Here is a 26,565-nt window from a genome sequence, read left to right as displayed (position 1 = left end):
CACTGCCTCTGGGCAAAGAGAAGGAAGGTAGCAAGGGCTCTGACCCTGGAGATGGTAGAAGCAGAGGCCCCGTGGGTGAGGCTCAGAGGTGGGCCTGGCAGGCAAAGCTGGGAAACAAGACCAAAAACAGCAAACCGCGTGGACAGCTGACTGTCCATGTCTGCACATCCAGGAGAGACTCTACTCTCCAGGGAAAGTGAGAAAGAAAAAGAGAGAGAATTGGCATATTTAGGGAATAGAAAGAGGTTCACAGAACGGGTGGCTTCACAGTGTGGAGCCAAAATTAGCAGGGCTAGTGTTTAGGACAGGGCCCTGGGGGTGAAACCTGTTCCTAGACAACGTGTCCAGTGCCAGAGGATGCTTTGTAAAGCCAGAAAGCCTCAGGACAGACAAATCAGCACCAAGAGGTGGAGGGAGACAGAGAATGAAAGAGGTTTGAAATGGAAGATCTGGCCAGGCGCAGTGGCTCATGCCTGTAATCCCAGCACTTTGGGAGGCCAAGGTTGGTACATCACGTGAAGCCAGGAATTTGAGACCAGCCTGGCCAACATGGCAAAACCCTGTCTCTACAAAAAATACAAAAATTAGCCGGGAGTGGTGGTGGGTGCCTGTAATCCCAGCTACTCCCAGAAGGCTGAGGTACAAGCATCACTCGAACCTGGGAGGCAGAGGTTGCAGTGAGCTGAGATCACACCACTGAACTTCAGCTTGGGTGACAGAGCAAGACCCTGTCTCAAAAAAAGAAAAAAAAATGAAAAGAAAAAGAAAAGAAAAGGAAGATCTGATTTGAAAGGACTGAGAAAAACGACTTCAGCAGTTGCCTTGAGGCCCCCTAGGGGAGATCCCACCGTCCTTCAGCCTTGATGCCTTCTCCAAAACCCCAAACTGCAGAAAACAGCCTCAGGAAAGTAAAGAGATCTCCCCTCCTCTCAACCTGCCTGACTACTCAGGGCAGCAATTTCAGAAACCTTCGATACAGACTGAGAACTGCACAATGGTGCCCCTTCCTCCCACACCTGCAGCAATGATCATTTCTAGACAAAGACCAGCTAAACACAAACAATAACTACAGAAGGAGAAGCATTTGCACTGCATTCAAACTATTAATGGAGTTAATATCTGAGTCCCCCAGCAAAGAAAGCAACATGAAATACAAAACTGAGACCAATGCAGCATTTTACCAGGTCTTCTACCAGAGCAGAATTTGGGACTATGGATCCTTGCTAGACTCTGGGTCTCGGCTGCTTTCTTTTTTTAAAAAAAAGTCCCTGAGGAATAAGTGCACTGAAAACTCCAAATATTCTAGCCCCTCCCCACCAGCAACTGAAGATTTGTCTCCTACTCAGGCCCGCCTGAGGACAAGTTCCCTGGAAGTACAGACACACCAAACCAGAAGAGTCACAGGAAAGATAAAGATGCCCTGGCTTACTTAGTATTTTGGATTTTTTTGTATGTCCCCCTACCCCCTGACCCACCTTACAGACAGTGGGCAGGACAGTGGAGGGGGATTAAGGACAAAATGCCCAGGAACAGGAAGCCAGTGTTCAGGAGGAGGGTTGGGCTGGGGGTAAAGGAGAGTTTAGAGGGGACACACAGGGCTCTAGTGGGATATCCCCCAGGACTTGATTGGGGCAGCTGCCTCCCAGTGGGGTGGTGAGGGGTGACAAAGCCTGCCTTCCTTGGCAGGAACTTTGCGTACCCCAGACGAAAGGCACAGTGTAAACACAGGTCAGTACCCTTTTCTCTACCCAGAGACTTCAGCACAGCTGGATGATGTGTGTGTGAGAGTGTGTGCACACGCATGCACCTGTATGGGCACTCTTAGAACATATGTGTGCACACATGTGTATGCACGTGGGTTGTTTGTGTGTGTGTGCATGCGTCTACCCGTCTCCAGATCCTCTCATTTTCTCAGAGCCCTTGGCCTGTTGGGGACTAGTATAAAGGTTATTCAAACATTCTTTTTTCTTTTAAGCATTAGGCCAGATAGGCATAGTAGACAAGTTAATTTGAAAAGCAGAATCTAAAACCAAAATCCAATCTCTGAGGGGTAGAAACCAGTGACTTTTCTCCTAAATATCTGGCCTTATTGGATTTCTATAGGGAGAACTGGGTTTTCTTTGGAGGAGAAAGTTCCAGGCTGCTGAGCAAATGTAGGCTGGCTGTCTCTCTCAGCTGGCAGACAGGATGAAGACAAATAATAATACACATTCGTAATTACATGGCCTCTTCAGATGGAGTTCCAGGTGTCTTATGTGCCTCATCTAATCTATATTCACAACATTTGTGAAGTATGCAAGAGTACTGACATGAAGTTTCAAGGCGCACATTTGTGTTTGGTTCATAATCATGTCAACTAGAAGTGACTGCATTATCTTTCAGTGCAGTGTTCCTCAAACTGGAGTGCATGGATATATTTTCAGGATGCGTTGGATTCCCTAGTTTAGGAAACATTGCTCTATGACTTCAGCATTCTTGTAGGATCTGTCACATGGTGTGGTTGAACCTGAGGCCTGAGCTGGAAGGAAATGGTGGGACTGCAATAGGGTGGGTGGCTGGCTCCTGCAGTCACTGATGCCAAAGGAGGGAGACACACAAGAGTGTGCTCTGACCTGGGCTGACGTCTGAGGAGGTCAGATGGGGTGGGAGGGGGTGTGGTGTTCCAGGGCAGTGGCGGTACCTGGGAACAGGTGGCAGCAGCAGTAGAGCTTTGCATGGGCCACCCAGGGCAAATCATCTAGTGCAGAGGCTGTTACATCCAGGCGGGGAGGGCCCCAGCAACGTCGGCAAAGCTATCTGTAGTTCCAGCACTCAAGGCAAATCAGGAAGCCAAGGCAGGGATTCAGAGATGTTACTGGGCCAATCAGAAGGGGCTTCAGAATAGCGGGCACACAGAGGATGCCCATTCCTGGCATCTGACGCCATGTTAAGGCAGCACGGGGCTTTCTGTGCGAAACGCTTTCCGGTGGCTGACTCCTACTCACCCTTCAGTTATCATACTAAATGTTAGTTCCTCTGAGTGGTCCTCCCTCACTCCCAGACTAGGTTAACCTCTCTACCAGACACCCATGATAATCTGCACATCCCTTTGCATTCCTTCTTCTATTGGTGGTTAGCTTCTTGGAGTTTGTTTAACTGCTCTGTAAGCTCCTTGAGGCAGGGATGGCGCCTATCTTGCTCACTGTGGTGTTCCCCATCACTAGCAGAGTTCTAGACACATAACAGGGCTCAGTAGATATTTGTTGATGCAATGCAAACAATGTGAGTTTTAGGCCCTTTGGGTTTGGTGGATCCGGGCCTCTGGTGCCCCCTCTGGCCTGGTCAGAATTGGCTTGGACCTCAGTGTCAAAAGCTGAGCAGCAATCATCTACACAAATGCTCTTTCACGTGTGGAACCACATTCCAAAAGCCTGGATTGTGGGATAATTTTCCATGTGATTCTCTGGATCTGACTGTCCAGATAAGGACCCTCCTCTCCCACTCCTCACATGGACTCCACTCAAAGCCATGAGCTCTGTCATGGCAGACAACATGGGATCATTTTGAGAACTTCCCAAACATCAGGCACTTTTGCTCTCGGAGACCACATCCCATATTAAAAAAATTATTAAAATGTGCTCCACATGAAATAGAACATACATAACCACATCAGAGTTGAGCTCAGATGCAGCTGGCTAGTTGGAATCATTTTATATTTTGTAGACATTTAATTCAATTTATCAATTTTGATTCTGGAGTTTCCTTGCCTTATTTTGAAAAATACATATAGTTTTTCAAGTCTCAAAAATCTTTATAGGCCCATGAAAAGCTCATTTATCCATTTATTGCATAAAGTGGTCTTGAGATAATATTCTCAGAGAGAAAAGATGATATTTTGGACCAAGGCAGCTCGCTTCCATGGCCTGCGCCAGTAAATAAGCTTCTAGCTTCCACTGGTAGGAGCCAAACTTCCTTAGGAGTTTGAAGCACAGCATTTGGTGGCCTTCCTATGGATTCTGCAGGCAGAGCAGAGAAAGAACATTCCTGCCACCAGAATTGAGGGTTGTATCTACGAGTGGGTGGTAAGCCCTAGTTCCTAAATAAGGTATTTGGAATGCAAAACAATCCAGCCAGACTAGTCACTGCACACTGACCACAGTGTGAAACTTGGAGCATCTGGGAGAGAGAAAACAGAGAGCGTGGTAGGAAGAAAGAGGAGCTAGTATAATTATTGAATTAAATTAAGAAAAGAATCATGCAATTCCATTTTAAAACAATAAATTGAACATTCAATTGTATGAAGAGATGTGATAAGAAGTTTATTTATTTATTTTTTGTTTTTGAGATGGAGTTTCGCTCTTGTTGCCCAAGCTGGAGTGCAATGGCGCGATCTCGGCTTACTGCAACCTCCACCTCCCTGGTTCAAGCTATTCTCCTGCCTCAGCCTCCTGAGTAGATGGGATTACAAGCGCGTGCCACCACGCCCAGCTAATTTTTTGTATTTTTAGTAGAAACGGGGTTTCATCATGTTAGAGGCTGGTCTCAAACTCCTGACCTCAGGTGATCTGCCCACCTTGGCCTCCCAAAGTGCTGGGATTACAGGCGTGAGCCACCGTGCCTGGCCAATAAGCAGTTTAATTATAAAATATGCCAGACACTCTACTAAGCCCTACAGAATGGTAGGTGCCCCCAAACTGTTCATGTATGTAGACAGAAATATGTGTGATTCCTTTGCATAATATGGTAATGGAACAAAGAATACCAGCAATAATTATGGGGGAATGGACAAGAAGACAGTAACTAATATGGCACTAAGGGGCTCCAGGAAGATTTTACAGAGATGATGGCCTCGTCACTGGATTTTGAAGGATAAAAGAAACTATTCTAAGTGATAAAAGGAGGGAAAAAATTCCCAGGAAAAGTAGGCAAAATGAGCAAAGCTATGAAAATAAAAAATCATCATGGTTAACTTTCGTTGAGTGCTTTCTGTGTGCTGGGTTTTGTTAGGCTTTTGCATTTTATGCTATAGACCTTTCTGAAAGCATGGTCTACGGTCCATCTGCATCAGAATCATCTTACACATGTTGAAATGCAGATTCCAGCTTCTCCTGTTGGATCAGAAGCTCTGGGATGGGGCTCTCTAACCTGAGTTTTAAGAAGCTCTCCAGGTGATCCTTTTGCACACTCAAGTTTGAGAACCACTGCTAGAAGCCATTTAGATATGTGACCATTTTTAAGTTGTGGAGTGCTGTGGTCAGATTTGCTTTTCAGAAAGCAAATTTTTGAGCAATGTATGAATTGGAGAGGGGAAAGCCTCAAAGCAGAACAGTGGTGATGGTGAAAGTCTGGAGTAGAGAGATAGCAGTTGTACTGGATTGAATGGTGTCCCCCAAGAATTCCTGTTCACCCAGAACCTCAGAATGTGATCCTATTTGGAAATAGGGTCTTTTGCAGGTGTAATTAGTTACGATGAGGACATAGTGGATTCGGGAGGGCCCTAAATCTAGTAATTGATGCCTATATAAGAAAGAGGAGAGAGAGATGTACCTAAGCACAGAGAGACACACAGGGAAGAAGCCATGTGACAATAGAGGCAGAGCCTGGAGTGACGCAGCTACAAGCCAAGGAATGTCAGGGATGTTGGCAATCACCGGAAGCAAGGAGACAGGCACAGGATGGTTCTCCCCTTGGAGTCTCCAGAAGGAACCGACCCTGCTGACATCTGGATTCTAGACTTTTGGCCTCCTGAACTGTAAGAATAAATTCATGTTGTTTTAAGCCACCCTGTCTGTGGTCATTTGTTACAGCAACCCTAGGAAGCCAATACAGTGGTATCAAGAGGCATTTCAGTGGCAAAATCATAAGGACATAGGGATCATCAGATTGGAGAAAGAGTGAGGTATGAACAATTAATTATTCAAAAGTTTCTGTTTGGGTGGTCAATGATGAAACTTTGCAATAATAGAGCATGGGCTTGGGGTAATTTTTTTCAAGATGGGCTCTTGCTCTGTCACCCAGGCTAGAGTGTAGTGATGTGATCATAGCTCACTGTAACCTTGAAATCCTGGGCTCAGGTGATCCTTCCATCTCAACCTCACAAGTAGCTAGGATAAGCAAGCACAACCATTCCAGGCTTATTTTTTTATTTTTATTTTTTAGAGACGGGGTCTTGCTTTGCTGCCTTGGCTGATCTTGAACTCCTGGCTTGAAGCGATCCTCCTGCCTTGGCCTCTCAAAGTGCTGGGGTTACAAGCATGAGCCACTGCACCCAGCTCCTGGGCTTGGATTTAGAAGACCAGAGTTTAATTCAAGCTTTGAAATCTACCAATAGTAAGGTGGTGGAACCTTAGTTTTTTCATCTTCAAAGTAGGGACAATATTACTCACCTCATAGTATTGTTATGAGGATTCAATGACATATCATCAAGAAATGTGGACATTCCTGACACTCAATACTTTCATGCTCATTTCCAAAAAGGGAAATTTAAAATGAAATGAAATTGAGGAGAATAACTTGTCTAATAGGCATTCCCAAGCCACAGTTACCACCTCAATGCACTCTGAGCCTACCCTGCAGGCCGGTGATGGAGCTAAGCTTGTGCTCCGCCCTCCCCCGCCATGGGTCTCAGTGCCAAGGATGAGCTGCACTGGGAAGGAATGCACAGAGGTCCCGGCAGAGCTGACCGCAGGTCGGAGATGAGTCAGCACTGGCATCTTCCATGGTGGTTAACAGCTTGTCTGTGAAGATGCAGGTCGGCACTGGCATCTTCCATGGTGGTTAACAGCTTGTCTGTGAAGTCCCCATCAGAGGGCTGGGCAGGGCAGGGCAAGGCAGATCAGCAGCTAAGTCCAAGGAAGCCTGGTGGGAGATGCTGGTGGGGAGAGCACTGGTCTGGGAGCAGTTACAGTCATTAAGAAGCCAGTCCTGAGTCAGCCAAGACAGGGTGGTGCGGGGGGTGCCAGGGTTAGGACTGGGGGTGCCAGATAAAATACAGTCTATCCAGTTAAATTTGAACTTTGTATTTATTATTAGTTGAATCTGGCAACTTTAGTTAGGACCCTTCAGGTGAACAAAGGATAACCTGAGAGCCAGGGCCAGAGAATAGGAGCCGTGGGAAGAGCAGAGGGGCAAAGCCTTGGCCTCTGTCCTCTGAGGATATGTTTTCCTGACCCCACCCAAGCAACTGGTGGAAAGGCACCTGGCACTGCCTCTAATCTCCTGGAATTCCCACCTTGACTTGCTGGACAATACTGAACGTTTTTCGTCCTCTGTGCTGTAGGTGTTAATCTCCCAGGTTCTGCTCCCTGGGTTTCAAGCTGTACAGCTGGGAAATAAACTTCCCTTCCCCGGGGAAATTGTCCTCTCTGGGTGGCATGGTTACATGACAGCTGCCGCATCCTTAGATGACCCCTACTCCAGTTAAGACGAGACATTTCAGAGCCACAGAGGAGCCTGTGAGATGGGAAATGCAGTGCTACTCAAGGATGGGTGAAAATTAGGGTTAAGTAGTGATTAGAATCAGTTAAGTGTTAATAGAAGGGGTGCCTAGATGTTCATATCTCCCAAATTTAAGGACCTCTATATTTAAAAAAGAACTAGTAATGACTGATTAAAATCTTTATGTTTTAATCTTTTAATACAGTATTAAAATATTCTAAAATAAAAAATGACCAAAAATGTATAGTGTCATCTTTGACCCAGTTAACCTTGCCTATAGAAATGTAGCCTCTTAGAACGCATGCAGGGCCCTGAGCTGGAAGGATCCCACAGCTGGTTTAACGCTCTGCGATTGCCATCTTGCAATTCTTAATAACTTTAGAATGAGGCCCTCCCTACATGTTCATTGTGCACTGAGCCCTACAAATTACGTACTCAGCCCTGCCCTAAGGGGATGGAATATGCCTAAAAAATGAGTACAGTACATGGAAGAAAAGAGCTGGCCAGGCGCAGTGGCTCATGCCTGTAATCCCAGCACTTTGGGAGCCTGAGGCGGGTGGATCACCTGAGGTCAGGAGTTTGAGACTAGCCTGGCCAACATGGTGAAACCCCGTCTCTACAAAAAATATAAAAAGTTATCCAGGCATCATGGCCCATGCCTGTAATCCCAGCTATTCGGGAGGCTGAGGAAGCAGAATTGCTTGAACCTGGGAGGCGGAGGGTGCAGTGAGCTGAGATCATGCCACTGCACTCCAGCCTGGGTGACAGAGTGAAACTCCGTCTCAAAAAAAAAAAAAAAAGAAAGAAAGAAAAAGAAAAGAGCCTCCGAAATACCAGCCCAAATTTGATACGTGGTGGCACAAAATCACAACAGGAAGGCATTTTCATCTGGGGAGAAAAGTCAAGTCAACTCCGGCAGGTATCTTGTCACCCAGGAAGCTGCTCATGGTGACACTAAATGCCGACAACAATGGCTAGGTGTGTGTGGCATCCAGGCCTAGGAAACTCAGCATGTCCACAGAGATGTTCTTTCCCACAGACACAGGCGTTAACAGCACAAAGTCAAAGGGGCATGCTGTGGAGGGAGAGGCTTCCAGCCTCAGCCACAAGCTGGGCCATCCACTTTTAACTGCACAGAGAGCAGCCTCTAGATCCTCAGACAGAATCTCCCTGCAACCCCGGTCCCATCAGTCTGTCAGGGTCTGTCCTCACCCAAAGACAGACTTGCTCAGTGGGCCCTGGGTGGGCCTGAACTTCCAGCAAGATGCAGGGAGACCACTAACAGGAATGGGTCCTTGAGCTTGTTGTCCACTCTGCTCACTCAACATTCTTTCCTTCTTTTGTCTTCTGCTTAGTCCTCCCCTCACCCCACATGCTGGCCCCTGCTCCTTCCAGCCCCCAAAACCCTGATGCATCTAGATTCCCACAGGATCAGTCGCTCAGCGGAGCAGAGGTCAGGGAAGAGGCGGCCTTTCCCATCCTTTTTGTTCTAGTCCAGCAGCCCGGCCTAATATCTTTGCTATCTTAGGTAATAGGCATTAGGGACTAGCTGCCAAGCAGAGAAGCCAAGTGGGAAATTCAGTAGGGCGGGCTTTTTGTTTACTTCTAATAGGAAGTTAGGAATTACCCAAAAGCACTGGCTGTGTTTCCAGCTGACAGCCTTGTGTTCAGCCCTTAGATGCAAGCGCGCCTGCCGACTTCCATATCCTCTGCAACCGGCTTTATTGACAACAGCTGCAGATGGCCAGGGTGAAAGCGTGGCTTTTTGCCTGCTTGTCTCTGAGCTAGAGTCCTTGCTCGGCTGACATCAAGTGACCAGTGCCTAAATCTGTTAGGTGGCTTCAGGAAATATGCTCAATGGAGCCAGAAATGTAATTTAGAATGTGGCACTTGAAGGAAGTTGTAACTAACATCAGTTAATGGTAGGGGTTGGTGGTTAGGCCCCAACATCCCAATGACAGCAACGGCAGCAGGGCCCAGACTTTTATACTAGCTTGCAACTTGGGGAAAACATGCTGAATAATAACAGCCTATATTATTATTAATGCCTGATACCTCCACAAAGCCATTACAGTTCAATATCAAGATCATGGACTCAGGTCAGACTGTTTGTGATGCCTCACTGTGACACTTGTTAACTCTGACCATGGGGAAATTACTCTCTGTGCCTGGGTTGTCTTTTCAGTAAAACAAAGATGATGAAAGTGACTACTTCATAAGGTTGTTGTAAGGATTAAATGAGCTAATATTCATAAAGCACTTACAATAATGCTTAGCACATAGCAAGTGCTCAATAACTGGAAGCTATTATTTTATTTTATTATTATTATTATTACTGGAGACAGAGTTTCACTCTTGTCGCCCAGGCTGGAGTGCAATGGCGCTATCGGCTCACTGCAACCTCCACCTCCCAGGTTCAAGTGATTCTCCTGCCTCAGCCTCTCGAGTAGCTGGGATTACAGGCGTGCACCACCACACCCAGCTAATTTTTTTGTATTATTAGTAGAGACAGGGTTTCATCATGTTGGCCAGGCTGGTCTCGTACTCCTGACCTCAGGTGTTCCACCCGCCTTGGCCTCCCAAAGTGCTGGAATTATAGGCATGAGCCATCACTCCCGGCCTTATTTTTTAAATTTAATCTTCACAATGATGTGGTAAGGAATGCATATTGACAGATTAAAAACTAGCTCCAAAGAGGTTAAATCATTTGTCCATCTAACCCAGATGGTGAGTGATGGAGTCTTAATTTAAATCAGAGCCCGTGTACCTGCCTCCACCACATGGTGCTTCAGTGTAGACAGGAGAATGGAGAGTTGTCTGGGTCTGGCATCTCCAACCAGTGTTCCTCACTCCTAAAATGTCCCTTTGAATTTATCCAGGGCACTGGAGAAGGGAAGGTGGGTGGTGCAGGGTATCAGAGTGAAGACGTCTCTTTTGAAGAGCTATTTGCTAACCAGAAGACTTAGGAATAGGAGAATTAAGGTGAGGGACATTATGCTTGCTGGATTATGCCTCCTGCTATAATCCAAAGAGCTCTCTGGAGTGAGAATTCAGCAAGCAGAGTTGCTCCATGTAACCACCAAAACTGTGTCTTTATAGTCTTAGGAAGAAAGTGGAAAACTCAGTTCAAAGTTTAAAGCAAGAGGCTTATTGACTCCTGAGTTGACAAGGTGCTAATAGTTTCTAATAATCTCCCAAATCTCAGTTAAGTGTTCCTCACACAGGCTGTGATTAAAACCTGCTACTCCCAGGGGACCCTGGAAACGTCCTCTCCATTTGCCAGGTTCCATTTTCTCTAATTGGCTTGCACACCTGGGTCTGCTTAAAATGGGATTTTCACCCATTAGAAGCAGTTTTCTATCTACACAGATTTCATCCTTGTCATCTATTTTTGGTGAACTCTTTCCCACGCTGAATTAGTCTGGGAATAAAATTGCTGGTACTAAAAGTCTCTTGTATTTAAAACCACTGACAAGACCTTCCTAGGTTTCTGCTGAAGTAGATCATTTTACAAATTGAAACAGGGGTCTTTTTTTGTAAACCTACTATTTCAAAAACAACAAACAACAAACCCACATATAATTATTTCAGAAATGCTACCACACAGAAAAGAAATCCTCTTGCCAAAATGTCATCATATAAAGAAGGGAACTGAAGAAAGGGCATGTGTTGAAATGCCGCATCTTTCATACTGAGTAGAATTGGAAAGAAAATGAATATTCTGCTTAACTCCATAAGCCTTTTTTCAAATCATTCTTTATTTTAAAAAATGCAATCTATTTTATTAAATCATATGTATTGAATCATAAGCAGTCAAATTCTTTATATAGGTTAATAAAAAATATTTGATCAGTTTTTGTTATCAGAAAAAAATGTTGATACAGTGCCAAAGTGAATACAGTTGAGAGATTACTGGTTTGGGTAACAGAAGACCTGTGTTTTTAATACAGGTGCTAGGTGTATTTAAAACAATTATGCTGTGTATTTTTTCTTAAAACATTTCATCTAATAGGGAATGAGAAATAGACCATAAATTAATTAATCGCACTTTCTCAAAGTTTTATCATCATGCAAGAGAGAAAAATTGAGTCCAGAAAAAAGACAGATCTGGAGGTGACCCTTCCAGATCAGTGGGCTAGCAATACAGGCAGAGCTTAAGAGTCCTGTAAACAGCCCCAATTGCTCCATAAATCTCACATATTCCAGCTTAGTTTCCACTGCTCTGGAGCATACAGCCTCTGCATTGGGAGGTTCATAAAAAATAAATTCATTTAAACTTACCAAATATTCCCTGTACACTGTTAAAACATGGACCTCAAGGGAGAAAGCGCTGATACGGTTTTTCCTTGAGACACTTGTCTAATTTGGATCTAAGCACATGGTGTTTTCCCAGGTTAACTCTGTTTGAAAAATGTTGTAGGGACTTTGCTAAGAGCACTCAATCAGCCAGGAAGTACAGACAAGCTCATTCTTACCCAGCTACTCCTAAGTACACTGACTACATTATTTGTCTATAATGTAAATAGGTATTTATTTAATGTGTCTCTTTGTATAAAGATCATAGATTGGTCTGTGTGCCTGTCATTTCTCAATCCACATTACTGTTGTCTGTTTCTTAAAAAGAAAGGTTAAGGCTAAATGGTGCCAACAGTATGATATCACGATGTCACATAAAAGGATGCTAGGGAAGGGCATGGGGATGTGTAGTGGGAGGGGACAGAAAGTGCAGGGAAGACCCATGGATCTAACCTAGCCAGGCCTGATTAGCCTGAGGCCTGGGAGGCAGCAGGCTGTATGCAAGAATAGCCCCCACCACCCACACTGTACATTACAGTTACCCAGGGCATTCATATCTGCAATCTCCCCTCACCCTAGCAATGGCCCTGTTAGGTAAGCATTATTATCCTCACTTTACAGATTGGAAAGCCAAAGCTCAGAGCATGATGAGAGTCTTAGTCACATTAGAATTTAATGGCAAAATCATTTATTCCCAATGGTGCTTGATTGCAGGGTTAGGCCCAGGTAAAGTATGAAGTTGGCAAGCTGTCCTGATCAGTCCCTTTCTTCCTCCTGAGGATACGTTTCAACAGGGGTAAATACCCATAAAATGAGCCTACTTTAGAGGTAGTCATATTGAGAAGACCATGTTGCTAATGTAAAGTGCTTCTCCAATAGGAGCACTTTACATTAGCAACAAATGAGTACAAGAGAGAATCTGGGACCTTCCTTGGATCTCTCTCAGTCCACCAATCTGTATTGTATGATGAAGAGGCTGGCCCTTCTGCATACACAGGAGCTAGAGCTCTGCTCAAGGCAGAGGTAAGCTGGGTTTGAAAGCTAGAAGCATCCCGAGCTTCCCTCTGGGCTCTCTCAGGCACATCCCATGAAACGTTTGTCTTTCCCACTGTACTGTCGATCATAAAGGGGACCAAGCCTGAGGCCAGCAGAAACCCCTGTCCCGCCTTCCTTGGCTCAGTTCTCTAGACCTCCCTCACTGACATGATTTATTGCTTTCATTAAACAGGATTCTCAGTCAAACGCAATGGGTTTCATGTCTTCCCCACGAGGAAATCCCCTTAGGAAGAAAGCTGCCATGGTGTCTGAGAGAAGAAAGAAACTACAAATGAAAGAGATTTGCCCAAACTGCAGTTTCTCTTTCCCCTTCCAGGCCTTCTCTAATTTTACTTTGAGCTGGGCCAAAACCCAAAGGCATTTCTTTTTTACTTAATTATCTCCAGGGAACCATAGCTAGAAATCAGGAAAGCACATGTCTACCCTACCCAGCAGGTACACTCTTGTTGGATGGCTGGGGTCAGAAGTCTTATGGGTGACAGCAACTCTCTTTCCCACAGACAAACAGACTCTTTCAAAGAGTCAGTGATGGAAAGTCTCCCAGGTGGAGCCCACTATGTGGGGCAGAAGCAGATGCTCCAAGAACCTGCTGGTTTGGCCATGTGACTGGGAGTGGAGGGAAAGAAGTGATGCTGCCAGCTTGGCTGTGCAGATGGGAGTTGGCAGTTGGATTCAGCCTCTGCCCACCTCCAAGGAGTTAGGTGCTTTGAAGACCGATGAGTTCACCCTTCAGCAAATGAACAACAGCGTTTGTGAGAAGAGCAGAGGGGCCCATGGCTCAGTTGTTTCCAGAATTGCTTTGTCATAGGCCCTTGTGATTATTCAGAAATTACCAAATGTTAGCTTCTTGAGCTGAAATGTTTTATGCAAATTAAAGGTGGGAGATCAAGACGCTTTTATCTTTCTCCTACCCCCCACCATTTTTCTTCTCCTCAATGAATCCCCTCTATCACCAGCACAATCAAATAAACATTCCATAGCCTCTTGTCTCTTGCTACTTGATATGCAGAAGAAAGTGTCCTGGATTCTCATCTTGTCTCTTCCAGGTGTTCATAACCAGGTGTGGGGTGGGGAGGCAGGGGTAGCAGGCAGGCAACCCTATCTACTTGTTCATTAGTTCCCCATCTGAAAAGTAAGGCTTTTAAGAAATTTTATAGCTGGGCGTGATTGCTCACACCTGTAATCCCAGCACTTTGAGAGGCCGAGGTGGGAGGATCGCTTGAGACCAGGAGTTCAACACCAGCCTGGTCAACATAGTAAGACCCCATCTCTATTTTAAAAAATTAAAAACAAAACCAAAAATATTTTACTCTGGGCATGTTTCTGGGGGAGTGTGATAAGTGAAAGTGCTTAGAACTCTTCAGAAGATAAAAGCTTTTATTCACTTAAACATAGTATTTGTGTGAAACTAAAGGTGAGACAGAGGTCTTGGGATGATAGAAGGCTGCAACTTGCATGAAAAATTCAACAGAAGCCTAATGCTTTCCTTGTGCTCTACTGGGTAAAAGGCAGCTGGCTTTTCAGCTCAGGGATTTGCAAGCATGTGAGTAAGAAGATGTCAAGAGCATCTAACTTGCCAAGTCTTCTGGGACAGGCACAGAAGGGAGTGGCAGCAGCAGCCACCAGCCCAGGTCCAAAGGAATATGGCTGGGTGCCAGTCCTGTCTAGGAGATGGAAAGAGATGCACTGGGCTAAGATGCTACAAGGCTGTGCTCAATTCAAGCCTCCCACCCCAACCCTCACACCTCCCTCCAGCCTTTCAGGATGCCTCTTGAAGTAAACACTTGCAAACACTAGATGTAAAGTTGAGACTTTCTATGTTCTTAATCCTTAAAGAAACAGAGCTTCATGGGTAGTTTAGAGTCTTAAAAAGAACACTAATACCTTTTGTAGAACAGAGCAACTTTCTCAGAGCAGCAGAAAGGGAGAGGCCATTATTAAATTTGTTCTCCCCACAGCCTGCGGGCATCCTCGGTGAACACAAGATTTGCCCAGCACGTACACCTGTAAATGTAGTCAAGGCGCCCCAGGCTCAAAAACCCAACTCCACACCCTACCATTCTGAGCCACTCCTTAGTTTCGACTTTCTCTTTGTTTTTCCCTTTGCAGTCAAATTGTCTTTAAAGGTGATCCACACTCTGTCTTCACTAACACAACTCCCACACTCCTGAGACCCCTGGAGTCTGGCTTTTACCCCCACTTGCCCCTGAAAATGCTCTCCCACAGGTGACTGGCTACCTCCTAACTGTCAAATCCAATGGCTGCTCAGTCCTGCTCAAAGCCCTCTCTTCCCAAGGCTTCTGCAACACTCCTACTCTTCTCAATCTCTTTTTATCTTGTTTCTTCCTTCTCCGTTTCCTTCACCGACTCTTTCTCCTCTGTCCCTTAAATATTGGCTTTCCTCAGGGCTGTGGTCTTGGTCTTCTTTGTTTTCTTCATTCTTCATATTTTTAATGGACATTTATCACTCTTTATGGCTGACCAGCCCCTCTAAACAGGTTTCTTCTTTGAAGTCTCCACCTTAAGAGTTTAGGTGGGAAGGAGAGGTAGTCTGGATACTGGTTCCTGCTTCCATTGCAGCTAGGGTGCACACATACAACCTTGGCTCTGGCAACCAGATGTACCTGAAAGCCACCTTTGAATGGGAAACCAGGCTCAAAAGGCATGCACTGGTAGGCTCTGTTCAGGTGAGGATTGATGCTGCTATGTCCAGGTTCTAGAAGTAGTGTCCAGTGTCCAATAGCACAAGCTGTGGTGTCTGTGCCCAGAATTGTTGCAGACAGTATAGGGGCTACCCTCTACTTTCCACAGGGATCCTTCTCTTATACTTCCAATCTTGAGTAACAGCATCACATCATCCTATTTGCAGTTGCTGGTGTCTGTCTTCACCCAATGAGATTAAACGAACCTTGAACATATCTCTTGATTTTGTCTCCTCCCCTGTGTCCCACCACCACTATGTTAGTTTAGGGTCTCATTAGTGCTCACCTGCCCTATCAAAACAGCCTCCTAGTGAGTTTCCCTGCCTCTCGTCTCTCCCATTCCATATAATTTGAGCTGCTACCAGAACTGTCTTTCCTGAATGTAAATTGAACCTTGTTACTTTGCTGTTTAGAATCTTTCAGCACCTCTCTATTGCTTTGAGGATAAAATCTAAACCCTTTAGCATGACACTCAGGTTCCATCTCCTGCCACTTCCCCCAGTGTGCTATGCTCCAGCCATACCCAACTGCTTGTGTTTCCTGTACATGCCACACTGATGAAAACCTCTAGGCTTTTGTTTACTATGATCCTGGAAAGTCCTGCCTGCTCCAACCTTACCTATCTGCCAGCAGTAATGACCCATCAAGTGCCTCTGGTCCCAACTGAGAACCAACCCTGGTGGTTCATTGGAAGGCCCTCACCTTTAGTGAGTAGAAATGTCTGCTTCCCTGAGCCCTGGATCTAATGTCCCTAGAGTAAACAGAGCCCTAGGTGCCTCCTTTCTTCCTCATTTCCTAATTCATTCATTTATTTATTCAACACTTCTTTAATGAATGCCCACTCAATATTAGGTACTGAGCTAGGTGCTGGGATTGAGCATAGACAGATAGCCATTGCCCATCTTGGAGGGCAGAGCCAGCTGAATGTCCACTGTTTGGGGCTAGCTTGCTTGCCTGGGCTTTTGCACTGTCTTCTGAATTCCATTTCAGTGGCCAGCTCCCCCATACCCCACTGACCAGCACCCATCTCCCCTTTTACTCTCCATTCACGAAGGGTTGCATCCTAATTGCCATATCCTTTCCTTCACCTAACTTGATCTCCAAGTCTGTCATTTACCCATCCCCAAGAACTGTTTCCACCTAGAAGCCCTTAGCACTGCACCTGACTCCATCCCTTGGATCAGATACTTTGATTATTAATGCCATTCCAGACTGGACTTCGATCGGCCATATTCAATGATCTTGTGATTTTTAATTGCTGGCTCTTCATTAAAGGGAAGTAGCCCCTTTGGTCACCATCCCTCTCAATATTATTTCTCACTGCACCAATCTTCTTTTGTCCTTACTGTCTGCACAATTAAAAGCACCTCAAATACTGACCTATATATTCTTATTGTCTGCACAATTAATAGCACTTCAAATACTGACCTACATATTTTTCCATAGTGTCGCACGGCCTGGAACTCTATTCTTGCTTGACATAATGTTGTATACAAACCTGACTTGTTCATTGTGGACTGTGTGTATGTCTCAGCCCTCCAGCTAGATTGGAGTACATGGGAATAGGAACTGTGTCCTATGCTTCTTTTAGCTCCCAGAATGCCCAACACAATGCTGAAGACAACGAAGGTGCTGAATCAACATTTGACTGGGTCCTCGAGTAGCCTCACCACCATAATGTGCCAGTTTAGTTTTAAAAACTAAATTAAGTTTAGAATTACAAGATGATCTGCATTAACTACAGGGCATTATATAGGTCTCAAAGCAATGTTACTATATCCTTCAACAAAACAAATAATGGTATGTGTGTGGGCCCCCACACACACAAACAAATAATGGTGTGTGTGTGTGTGTGGTAATTGCATATTAATCTCTCACTATGGCTTCCAGAGCCACTAATGAAGAACATACTTGGGTTTAAGTTTTGGTTAATGTTTCTTCATGGTTTTCCCTCTTATTACCCTTTCCTCACAGTATTTTTAAAAATATAAATCATGGGCTGGCCGAGGTGGATCACGCCTGTAATCCCAGCACTTTGGGAGGCCGAGGTGGGCGGATCATGAGGTCACGAGATCGAGACCATCCTGGCTAACATGGTGAAACCCCGTCTCTACTAAAAGTACAAAAAAATTAGCCAGGCATGGTGACAGGAGCCTGTAGTCCCAGCTACTCGGGAGGCTGAGGCAGGAGAATGGCATGAACCCGGGAGGTGGAGCTTGCAGTGAGCCGAGATTGCACCACTGCACACCAGCCTGGGTGACAGAGCGAGACTCCATCAAAAAAAAAAAAAAAAAAAAAAAAGAAAAGAAAATCCAATCTCTAGAAACCGAAATTAACAAAACTGAAACTAGGAAGTAAATTTGCACAGGCGCCTTTACTAGGAAATTCCCCATTCTCACCTTACTCTCAAGTCAATTTAAAATAGACTTAAAGTATACATGTTTAATTTCCACTCACCAAATCAGGAACACAAGTATTACGTAAAGCAAATTGCACCTGCACAAATTTAGTAATTTTATACTCTTAAAAATCTTCGTTCTTGATATTTGCTCAGTGAGTAATTTGCTTAAAGATGATCTTGATTTTTTTTTTTTTTTTTTTTTGCTTCTCCTGCTTTGGTTGAAATGTTTCAGCTTAAAGATATATGATAAATGGGGGTTTCCTTATCTTAATATGAGGCACCAGAATTGGTCTCAGTTGAAGGAATTTGTACTACAATTGAGCAAAGATTATTCTTTCAACTCCTTTGATATTTGGCACCAGACCAAAGAATCTAAAATTAGCTGCCTTCAAGAATCCAGGTGTGAGCTAAGTGGAAGCAATTCAGTTTGGCCCAGGAAATCACAGAAGTTGTTCAAAGAGCAAACAGAGTTCTGATCAGACTGCTTCCTTCACTAAAGCCAACTGCTCAGGACTGCCTCCTTCAGCAAGGAACGGAAAACCACTGCATTTCAGGCACCAGCGAGGGCATCTTGTATAAACTCTTCATCTTGTAGCTCAGGGGAATGAAGTGGCAGCCTTTCCGAGGCTGTTTCCACATCTGCAAAATGGGATTTTGCTACCTGTCCTGCTCACCACTCAAAGGCACTGTGAGGATCAAGTGAATGTGCTTTTGAAACTGTAAACATTCTGTGAGCATAAGGCATTATTATTTTCTATAGTCACTATGACGGTTTTAAAATTCTTTAACAGTCTTCCCATCCAGAGCTGCCTTCTCTTTGAATACAGACAGCTGACCTTAGAGACTCACTTACAACCAACAGAATGCCACAACTTTCTGAGGCTAGGTCAGAAAAGGTGATTCTGCTTCTGCCTGGTTCTCTTGGGACACTTGCTCTGGGAGAAACCAGGAACTGTGTTAGAAGTCTAACTACCCTGAGACCACCACGCTGTGGGGAAGCCACACAGGGAGGCCACGTGTAGGCCCTCTGGCTAGCAGTCCTAACCAACAAGGCCCTCCCAGGTCAGGCTCAAGACATGTGAGTGAATGAGCTTTGAGGTGATTCCAGGTTCCAACAGTCAAGATACCCTGGATCTTTACCCTTCCCAGATGATGCCCCAGATATCGTGGAGCAGTGATGAGTCCTCTTTGCTGTGCCATTTCTGAATTTCTGACCCGCAGAATCCATAAGCTTGATAAAAAATAGTTGGGATTTTTCTGCCACTAAATTTGTGCTGTGTGTGATGCAGCCATGGTAATCAGAACAGTCACACTGGGTAACAATGACCATGGTAACCAAGAAACACCACCAAACGCCAGGCACACCGGCAAGCCCTGCACACTCACCTCCCTTCATCCTGACCAGAACTCAGGGAGGAAGTCATCATTTTCCCTTCACACAGTGAGGAAACTGAAGACCAAGGGGCTAACAACTTCAGTTCCATGGGGAGGAAGTGGCAGAGCTGGGGCTGATACCTCAGCTTGGCTTAACTGCAAACCCCACCCCTAAGCTGCAGCTGACTCCTCCCACGCAGTGGGTGACAGGAAGACTGTCAACGTAAACCTCTGGACTTCCACTCTGACGGCCTTTCCCTTATGCCCTCATCTATTTGGTTCCCCTGGTTCCCCTCTTTTCCCACTTGCTACCTATAATACCCTTTTTTTAAAGAAAGGAATGAAGCCTCTGCATTTTCTGACCTGGGTAACTTTATACCTGGTACCAAGCTGGCCTGGTATCACCAGAGAGGTTTCCAGACTATGGCAGCAATCCTGCCATGCCTCGGGCTCAAACAGCCATGCAACTTCACCTCAGAAGCCCTGCTTTGCCTCATAAACCTTGGCCAAGCCCATCGGACCTAGTTTTCTTCTAAACTGCAGGGAGAAAATATCAAATAATTCACAGAGCAACTCATTTACACATTCCAGTCTCCAAACATGCTGTATCACCCCTTTCCTCTTGGCTCCCAGAGCCATTAGCACACTTGTGACAAATTATCTAGAAGATTCCCCACATGCTGGTGCTCTCAGCCAGCCCCACAGGCTGGCAGCCTCCAGACTGCTCCAACACAAGGGCGTGTGGCTGGGGCTGCTGCCCTGGCAAGGCCTCCCCAGCCTGGCGGGGAACAGCCATGCCAGCTTTGGCTCTGGTATCTGTGGATGCCCTGGGTTACAGATCCGCCCACATGACCCAGATAGACGCATGTGATTTTGAATGTCTTTAGGAACACAGCTGAGAATGCATCTCTTTGCTGTGCACTTGAAGGTTTGCTTTGGCTTTTCACATTTATTCCCTGGGCAGTACCACCTGCACACTCATTTCATCCAGCTCTCACCCACCCAAACCTCAGACACTTCTTGCTGGCAAGAGGCCACCCTCTTCAAAGGCAGGCATGAAAGAAGCTGGGCACTTACTCCTCCACTTAAAACTGTCACTACCACAGAGTGTGAAGGGAGCTGGTTTGTCCTACATTGAAATCTCCTGTAGAGGCCATTTCTGGTCTCCTGTCATGACTGTGATGCTCCTAAAAGGGCTATGACTACCCAACTAGCCCCTCTGCATTAGGAATGGCCCCAGAGCTCATGGGTAGGGAGCTGTGAGGTTTCTCCTTCCCAGGCTAGGGCCAATTCAAGTCAGCAATGAGCATCTACCTGGGCATTGGAAATACTAAGATGCATAAAACAAATTCCTGCCCCCACCCACGGCTGCAGACATTTGTCCTCAATCTTGACTTTCAGTTGTGCCATCACATGTCAATCAGTTGTGAAGTAATTTGTTATCAATAATAGGAAGTACCAAAGGTTTGAAATAGGACTGCATTCAAAATAAGAATGAGCAAAGAGTGGATTCATGGGTATGCATACGGTATCATTGCTCTCATTTGCATTTGGACGCACTTTCTTTGATGAAGGAAAAAGTGTTGGAGAGGGGTGATCTGAGCTCTGTGACATTTGTGAGTGTTGTCTGTAAGCCCAGTGAAGGCAGGACGTTGGCTTGATCCACACATGGCCACACTCCATAGCTCTAACAAAGAGAGTGCCTCCTTCACCATTTCTCATAGAGAAGGGACTAAGCTTGACTTCTGTCTTTCAAGAAAACAGAAAAAGCAGTCGAAACTGTTGCCTTTTGACTCTGGCAAGATTTGTTTGTTGTTTGTTTACGAAGAGAAGAGTGCACTGGTTATAGCTATGGCAGTATTTTTTATTACTGCAGGCTTCACCTCTCTATTTGATATCTCACAGATGGCCCGTGATGAATCATGTGACGCACAGTGCTAAGTTAATCTCTCTAATGATATTAATGCTATTTACTTGTATTGTGCTTTAAAATTACAGTTTAAATGTGAACATTTTTGCATTCATTGACTCAGGTTCAACTTTAAGAACCTTTGAAGTAAGTCTTGTCTCTACCTACTGTGAAGAAATAACCTCAGAGAGGTCTTGCTCAAAGTCTATAGCAGGTGAATGATACAGCTGCGATTCAAATCCAGATCATGTGTTTCCAAGCGGTGTTTTTGTATTCCACTCAAGCTATGTTGCACCCAACTTCATAACAGTGAAGAATAAAGATGCAGCTACACTTTCAACGTTGACATCTCAAGGAAATGTGGCCAGTTTCATATTGTTGGATGGGATGTCTTGCTGGCTTAGAGAAGCCTATCTCTTGGTAGTGGAGACACATCAACCTCTCTCTCCTCGGTCTGTCTTCTTGACTTTGTCTAGTGAGGCAGCCATTCTGCAGAATTTCATCTGCTTTAGGTATGCAGACCCTGCACTGCATGCGCGCATATGCACGCGGGTACACACACACACACACACACACACACACACACACACACACACGGGACTAGGACTATTCCAGACTTGGCAGGGGGACTTTAATGGGGAGCTCAACCCACTGACTGCCTGAGAGCCCAGAAGTGTCATTTCTGACTATCTAAAGACCAGAGCATCTACTTGCTGCCATGGTTGGCTGCTGGGCTGGTTTTGGGGTTCTTTTGCATTATGGGCTTATGGGTACTTTAATGTGACTTAAATCACAGGAAATCTTGCAGAGGAGAGCAGATAAGAAATGCTCCCATAACCTTGCTCCCTTCCCCCAACACACATGTACACGTACACATACACACACACACACACACGCACCCTTCTGCACACCTACAGCAGGCACTGGCTCTGTGACTAAGATGCTCCTCCCAAGGAGTCACCTTCGGCAGGTGCCTGGACTGTGACATGGGCCACTGAACTGCTCATCATTCGTCTTTCAAAGCCAAGGACTTTTCACTCCTCAGCAAAGTATTTCTCAATCAAAATGCTTATTGAACTTAAAACTGAATGGCCATCTAAAGGGTGGGACTAGCACTCCCACAGTTGAAGAAATGAAACTTTTGGCTTTGCTGATGCTGAGTCTTGGCTCAAGGTTCCGAGGCTGGATGAAATTCTGCCCTGTACTTGCAAACATTTGCAGAACTGCTCAGTCAGCCTTCCGGGAAAACCATGCCCACATCCTACTGGATTCCTCTAGCTTTGGTGTTGTCAACACAGAGATCACCGAGAGTTTAACTCCAAATCGCAGGCCTCCATTGTTCCCTGAACACAAAGGGCAAGAGAGAGAGTAATCAGATAACAAGTGATGAAATTATGGTTTTTAGTGGAAATACCTTCCATTTCTACAGCACTTCATCTTTTTGGAGAGCTTGCATAATATGGTTTGACCCACAAAACATATCTCAGAGGTGAAATTGAGCCAGACTTACTTTTTTATCTCCATTGTGCAGATGAAGAATCAGAAATATATACAGTCAATGATGACTCACATATATGACAGTGGTCCCATAAGATTATAATGGAGCTGAAAAATTCCTGTTGTCTAGTGATGTCATAGCTGTGGTAACATCGCAGTGCAGTGCATTCCTCACATGTTTGTGGTGATGCTGGTGTAAACAAACATATTGCACTGCCAGTCATAGAGAAGCCTAGCACATACAATTATGTAGAGTACTCCATAATTGATAATGATAATAAATGACTATGATACTTGTTTATGTGTTTATTATACTATAATTTTATGTTATTTTAGAGTGTACCCCTACTAAAAAAAAGTTAACTGTAAAACAGCCTCAGGCAGTTGCTTCAGGAGGTATTCCAGAAGAAGGTACTGTTATCCTAGGAGAGGACAGCTCCATGTATGTTGCCCCTGAAGACCTTCCAGTGGGACAAGATGTGGAGGTGAAACACAGTGATGCTGATCATCCTGACCCTGCCTAGGCTGAGGCTAATCGTGTGTGCTTGTGTCTTAGTTTTTAACAAAAAAAAAAACTTAAAAACTAAAAATATTAAGTAAAAAATTTTAAAAATAGAAAAAAGCTTAACAAATATGAATATAAAGAAAATATTTTTGCACAGCTGTACAACATGTTTGTGTGTTAAGTGTTATGAAAGAATCAAAAAAGTTAAAAAAATAAAACATTTATAAAGTTAAAAAGTTAATGTATTATTGAAGAAAGAAAAATAAAGTTTTAAAATAAATTTAGTGTAGCCTGAGTGTACAGTGTTTATAAAGTCCTCAGTAGTGCACAGTAATGTCCTAGGCCTTCACATTCACTCACCATTCACTCACGGACTCACCCAGAACAACTTCCAGTCCTGCAAGCTCCATTCATGGTAAGTGCCCTATACAGGTGTACCATTTTAAATCTTTATATTGTAGCTCTACTGTATCTTTTCTATGTTCAGACATGTTTAGATACACAAATACTTAGCATTCTGATGCAGTTGCCTACAGTATTCAGTACAGTAACATGCTGTAAAGCTTTGTAGTCTAGGAACAATAGGCTATAGTCTATAGCAGAGGTATGCAGCAGGTTATACCATCTAGGTTTGTGTAAGTGCACTTTATGATGTTTGCACAACGATAAAATCACCTAATAATGCATTTTTCCAAATGTATCCCCATCATTAAGCTACACACGACTATATATAAAAAGATATAGAGTGAAGAGGTATGTGTGTGTTGTACGTGTGCGTGTGCATGTGTGTGCGTGCATGCAAAAGGGAGGAAACATTTAATCACTTAAAATTATCTAAGATAATATCTAATGACAGGGACTTTTGTATCATTTAAATTTTTTGTTGTGTCCCATCTCGAGGTTATCTGGAGTCACACTGACTCCAGGGCTCAAGCCAAACAGAGTGGAAATTCCCACAGCAGGAGTCAGCTTGCTACTGAAGTTCACCTGCCCTTGACAAGTAAGAGTGGGGAGAATACGTCCCCAGTTTCATGGGCTTTGTGGCTCTCCTGTCTAGAGCCTCTGACAATTTCAGTGAATTGTGGAGAACTGCCAATAGCGCAGACAAAATGCACAGAACTGATAAGCAGGATTTGAGAGTGATCTATAACCTAAAAGAACCAAATTAAGCTGCTCTTTAATTGCATGCAGTGGTCTAGAATTGTTTTCTTTCCCCCTTGTGTGTTAGTGCCCTTGGTGGCTTGGGTTCCCCTTCTCTTAGAAAACAATGGTTGGCCCAGGGTCACCCAAAGGCTGTTATTGGAGTGTTCACTCTTAACCCCTTCCCAAGCCATTCTATCTCTGTAATACCACTCCCTGGTCTAATAATCAACACCCCACAACCCTGAAGTCGTCCAGAACCCTCCTTTGCATGGGACACGAATGGCTGGTGCTTCATGCCAGGAACCACCCTGGTGACTAACTGAAGAGCCCAGCACCACTTTATGTTATACAAGTTCTTGTAAATTTTGCATTTCATTTCTCCTATTCTCTGGGATCTCTTAAAAGGTGGGGGAAAAGCTGATAAAGCAAGTCAGTATATGTGCTAATTTTCCAATTCCAATTAAAATGGTTATAAAACATTTTTAAAAATTACTTTTGAACAAAAACCTTAACAGAAACTGAAAGGGCCTTGGTTAGTTCCTAAGAGGCAATATTCCATTTGGAAAGAAGTGTGTCTGTGCCCACTGTCCATGCTCCATAAGGAACACTCCAGGGAATGCCCAGGTGCAGCCTCTGGGAAGGGTTAGAGTGATTTTTGGCATCAACAGCACTCAGAGAGTCTCATGGCTTTGATGACTAGTCCCTGGCATTCCTATGGCTGCTGTGCCAAGTGCTATGTAATGGTTATCCCCAAATGTGGGGGTGCCTGGCCTTACAAAATTTACACTCTAGGCTTCTAGAGTTGCCTGGAATGGAAAAGGCAGAGATGCTGAGCTGGACTGGCCTCTTTGGAGTTAGGGAGGGGTGGGGAGGACCTGCAGGCATGTCCCCTGACTAGCTGCAGTTCCAGTTCAGCTCCCACAGTAGGAAAGTCTCTGCCGGTTGGGGTCTGTTCTGGGTCTGATGGGCAGGTTAGTGTGTTTTAGCCTCTGGAATCCATGTTGAGGTGCAAAGAGGAAGACCTTTACTCCTGTCTTCTGTTATAGTGAGGAGTGGTCTTCCAAAAGGGGCACACAGTCATGGGGCCTGGGGGCTGAAGCCCGGCCAAAGAAGTGGGGCCAGGCCTACCTGATGACCTCTCTCCTCCACACCACTCTTCTCCCACAGAGGAGTGGAGCAGACAGCAGCTCCCCCCATTTTCTCTTTTCTCTGATGTCCACTTTGCGTTCACATCTCACTCCACTGAGACAGCTGCTGGGAAGTCTCGCTGCACCAATTCCGAGGCCAGCTTTCAAGGGAGAGAAGCAATGACTGGGAGGGAAGTTTGCCTAGGCAACAAGGAGTAAGATCATTTTGCAATATGTGTTGGGTTAACTGTTGTGTAAATAGTTGACCCTTCAGCGAGCATCATGACTCCTCTGCACTTCATTTTTTCTCCTCTTCCTTCAATTGGGAAAAGGCAATCCTGCATGGGTTGCAGAGGGCTAGGCAGGCATCCTCCAGAGTCAACTCTTCCTCCTCTGGGTCATTCATTCATCACCCTCCCAATCTCTTGGGTGTACAGTCTCCAGGCATTGCTTCTCCCACCACACAGCTTCCTTGCTGGTGTGAGAGTAGCCTGCAGAATGCACATGCTGGCCTCTGTGCTGGCAGCCTCTTGCCCATTATTTCTAAGTGCCATGGGTCAGGTTGTCTGGGAAACAGACTTTGAGAAGGAAATTTACATGCAAATGTGCTCTTGGGAACAATACCCATGAGGGAGAGAAAGGAGGCTCGGACACAAAGTTGAGCAGTGCAAAATTGTACTAGAGGCCTCAACTGATCTCATGGGGAGCTCTGAAGCCAACTTGGCCCTTCAGAGATATCTTGAATGGAGGGAAAGGAGGAGACCTTGGTACTGCTGCATCGTCCACTTGTGCCTGGGGCATGTAACCTTTGGGAGGCAGCTCCCACTGGCTGAGGGCAACTCCCAGGGAAGGAACGACCCAACAGCAGGCAGCACTCCCGAAGTCAGGAGGACTAGTGTCTTGGTTCATAAGGGAGATGAGGGCAGCCTGCCTAGCATTTGTTCCTGTCAGAGACCAGAGAAAGAGGAGTATAAAGCTGCGGCCTCTGGTCTGCACTGCTCTAGGTCAACGCCTTGGCCTGATCCATCAGGATACAGGGCCAGGGGAGGACAAAGAAGAGTTTCCAGGGAGCCCTGCCAGTGGCTGGAAAAGAACAAGTGTCAGCTGGAAGCTGCAGGGCAGACCCAGTGTGAAGAAGA

The 26,565-nt window shown here is 45.2% G+C and overlaps 1 protein-coding gene and 1 pseudogene across 6 annotated transcripts in view; both read right to left on the bottom strand.

Annotated features, from left to right (window-relative positions):
- BCAR3 (BCAR3 adaptor protein, NSP family member) overlaps positions 1–26,565 on the bottom strand; it is a 278,588-nt gene that overhangs the window by 168,910 nt on the left and 83,113 nt on the right. The window lies entirely within an intron of this gene.
- LOC134808938 (uncharacterized) lies at positions 21,089–21,964 on the bottom strand (annotated as a pseudogene).

This window comes from Pan troglodytes, chromosome 1, assembly GCF_028858775.2.
Source record: "Pan troglodytes isolate AG18354 chromosome 1, NHGRI_mPanTro3-v2.0_pri, whole genome shotgun sequence".
In the NCBI taxonomy this organism is placed as follows: domain Eukaryota; kingdom Metazoa; phylum Chordata; class Mammalia; order Primates; family Hominidae; genus Pan; species Pan troglodytes.
This window is presented reverse-complemented; position numbering and strand designations above follow the sequence as displayed.